Source organism: Anguilla rostrata, unplaced genomic scaffold (genome assembly GCF_018555375.3).
Source record: "Anguilla rostrata isolate EN2019 unplaced genomic scaffold, ASM1855537v3 scaf1105, whole genome shotgun sequence".
In the NCBI taxonomy this organism is placed as follows: domain Eukaryota; kingdom Metazoa; phylum Chordata; class Actinopteri; order Anguilliformes; family Anguillidae; genus Anguilla; species Anguilla rostrata.
The window spans coordinates 23,980-27,847 of record NW_026986442.1 but is presented as its reverse complement, the minus strand read 5'-3'; the positions used below and the strand labels follow the sequence as shown (position 1 = coordinate 27,847).

Below are 3,868 nucleotides of genomic sequence, written 5' to 3'. Positions count from 1 at the left end.
GTCTCTGACTCTGACACACTGACCCTCCTGCACAGATTCCACACACACTTCACTCAACACACACCCCTCTGTGCTGGATTTAATGTGTTTGACTCCTCAGTGTCCCTCTGCTAACTGGAGTAGAGACACATTCACACACACACACACACATGCGCACACACAAACATGCACACACATGCGCGCACACACAAACATGCACATGCACACACAAGCGTACACAAACACGTGCGCATACACACTCGTATGCATGCATGCACCCACAAACACACACACACACACTCACGTACACACACACACACCACATTCATATACCCACTCACACACACACAACACACAGACTCATATACACATACACACACACTCACACATACACAGTCAGATACACACACACACATACTCTCACACACACCCTTTCTCTCTCATGCTCACACTCATGCACATGCACTCACACACCTACGCACACACTCACACTCTTACACACACATACACACTCTCTCACACCCACTCACACACCCAATCACACACATGCACACACGCACCTACACACATGAACACACACAATCTCTCGCACACACAAACACACACATTCACCAGTGCACTCTCACGCGCACACGCACATGCATGCATACGTACACACGCTCATAACCGTATGCACACACACACTCTTTCTCTCTCATGCTCAGTCACTCACACACACACACACCCTCTCTCTCTCACACACACACACACACTTACACAAACGCACGCACACACACACAAACTCATGCACTCACGCACACACACATACATACGTGCAGAGATACAAACACGTGTCAACACACACACTCCTCAGTGTCCCTCTGCTAACTGTTGTACAGAGACACACACATGCGCGCACACACACACGCGCGCACACACACACATGCACACACACACACACACACACATGTGCGCATTCACACTCGAACGCATGCACACACACACACACATATATATACACACACTCATATACACATACACACACACACACTCAATCACACACTCACATATATACACACACACACACATGTATACACACACACTCATACACACACACACACTTATATACACCCACACTCATATACACATACACACACACTCAGTCACACACTCACATATATATATATACACACACTCATATGCACCTAGACCCACACACACATGCGCTGACACACCTACGCACACTCTCGCACACTCAGTCACACACACACACACACACCCTCTCTCTCTCACATACACTCCATCACACACACACATACTCTCACACACACCCTTTCTCTCAGTCATGCACACACGCTCACACACCTACGCATGCACACTCTCTCACACCCAGTCACTCACACACACCTCCACACAGACACACACAATCTCACGCACACACACACACGCATGCAAACATACACACGCTTATACCCGTATGCACACACACACACTCTTTCTCTCGCTCACACACTCACATACAGTATACACACACATTCGCAAACGCACGCGCACACACACACACACACTCATGCACTCACGCACAAACACAAACATGTGTCAACACACACACACATTCTCATTCCCATACGCACTCACACACATGTATACACACACATTATATTACCTATACGCGCACACACACATACTCATGCACACACACATGCATACACTTACATGCGTGCACACACCATATACACATGTATACACAAACATTTTCATACCCATACATACACACACACACACACACACGCACACATGTATAAACACACACATTCACAAAGGCACTCTCACGCACACACACACACATGCATACACTCATTCTCTTGCACGCGCACACACTCAAATACAGTCTCACACACATTCACACAAACGCATGCACACAAACTTTCTCTTACCCATACACACACGCACCTGTGTGCACACATACTCATGCACTCAATCATACTCTCACACATGCACACACACATACATGCATGCACGCACACACACACACACACACACATTCTCTTACCCATTCACACACGCAACCCGGGCACACACACACACACGCATACTCACGTACTCACACACATGTTCACATCAACAGTCACTCCCACAAACGTGCGCATGCATGCACACACATTGCCAAATACACCCACACAAACACAAACTTACCCAATCACACACACACACACACACACGTCGACACACTTGCAACCTTCCTTGACCAATGCCTTACCACTGCAATTTCAGCTGTGTCCAATATTAACCTCAGTACAGCTTAAACCCTGTACATGAGAGTATGATCTTTTAGCAGGTTCAGGTTAAGCACTCGCTATTTAAATATGATTTTTTTACATTTTAATAAATTTATATTTCAAATTTTCAAGGTGTGTTTATGTACTTTTGATTATTAAAACATTAATATAACATTGAGAGTAATAATGGCAAAAGATGGCAGAGTAAAATGTTTTTGGAGTAATAATTCTGTCTCCTGTATCTGCATCTTTTTAAAAAGAAGCCAGTGGCAAACTCCTCCACTTAAATGTGCATTTTACTAGTTTTTACAGTTGCTTTCATTCATTTTCACAAGAGTTCCAATGTGCAAATTTCTGTGGGCAAATGCAGCTGATAGGGATAATGCAGAATAATCACTGCAGTGTACTTATTTTATTTCATTACTGTAAACAATGATGGATTGAGTTTCCTTATTTATTCTGTTAGGATTGATTTTTTTTTTTTTTTGCTTTAATGTTCTGTATTTTCAGACAATAATATGCAATGATTAAACCTGAATTATAAAAATATCAAATGTTTTGCTGTTGTGATTTATTATTGTGTGATGTATTGAACTCCTGTGACACTGGTACTTGTTACATATTTTGTATGGGATTATGTTTTGGTTCAATATGAGTGGATCAGCATGGGGCTAAAATCTGCAGTTGAAGCAAGGACATTCATCTACAGTAGTGGAAATAAAATCCGTTATAAGAAAAGTTGTGTAGTGTCTGATGAATGCTTGATTCTGTTACTGTAGTGTAACCACAACTCAATACATTTTGAAAAGCCACTGCTTGTCTATTGAGCTGGTGTAATTATGTTACCTCTCAAATAAATGGTTTTCCTGTAGGTTTGAATCTGGATCTGCTGCACATCAGTTGAATGGATTAGACCACTAAGCCAAAATCAGGGCAGAATGGTTTGCATGACATCCAGTCTCTGAGATGTTCCTGAGACCCTGCAGTTTTTCTCATTTTCTCAGATGCATTTCTAATATCTGCAGTCACACATTACAAATGCATTACAGTATGTTATGATTGCTTTGGCTCAATGTGCAAAACTCAATTTGCCAAACTAATGGGCAAAATTCTTACCTTAAGACAACATTTCTGTACCTACACAGAAAGTACAAAACTCTAAAATCACACACTCAGTTTTCACAAAACAGTCACCTCATATTAAGACATCCAAATTATTATTGCTAGACATGCAGATTGTGAAATAAAGTCAACATATTTGCACTCCTGTCTCATCACTTCCAGCAACATTGCCCAGGTGAGTCGCATTGCAGCACGATTGGTAATCCCAACATAAAAAGCTGTTTTACAGCACTACATTCAGCAGTGTCTGACAACATGAAGCGGCCCAATGCAGTTGGTACTGATGGACGGGTCGTGGTTGTGGCTGAGGTTGTGGTCAAGCAGGTAGAAGAAATATTGTTGTATCGAATGAATTTAGAGCCACAGTGATTGACCATGTCATAAATCCAGGCATAGCAATGGGAGAAGCTGGAAGGATTGTAAGGCCCAACTTAAAAATGTCAACAGTGGCATCTAATAAGAGCTTTTGGACTGAACATTGATAAGTCAATAATTTACTGCAAAATGTG

The 3,868-nt window shown here is 42.4% G+C and overlaps 1 long non-coding RNA gene across 1 annotated transcript; it reads right to left on the bottom strand.

Annotated features, from left to right (window-relative positions):
* Positions 1-794: 794 nt before the first annotated feature.
* Positions 795-1,070, bottom strand: LOC135247166 (uncharacterized). Its single transcript, XR_010328104.1, has 2 exons — positions 914-1,070; positions 795-827 (listed from the first exon to the last, which is right to left on the bottom strand). It is a non-coding gene; the product is annotated as an uncharacterized LOC135247166 (long non-coding RNA).
* Positions 1,071-3,868: the final 2,798 nt, after the last annotated feature.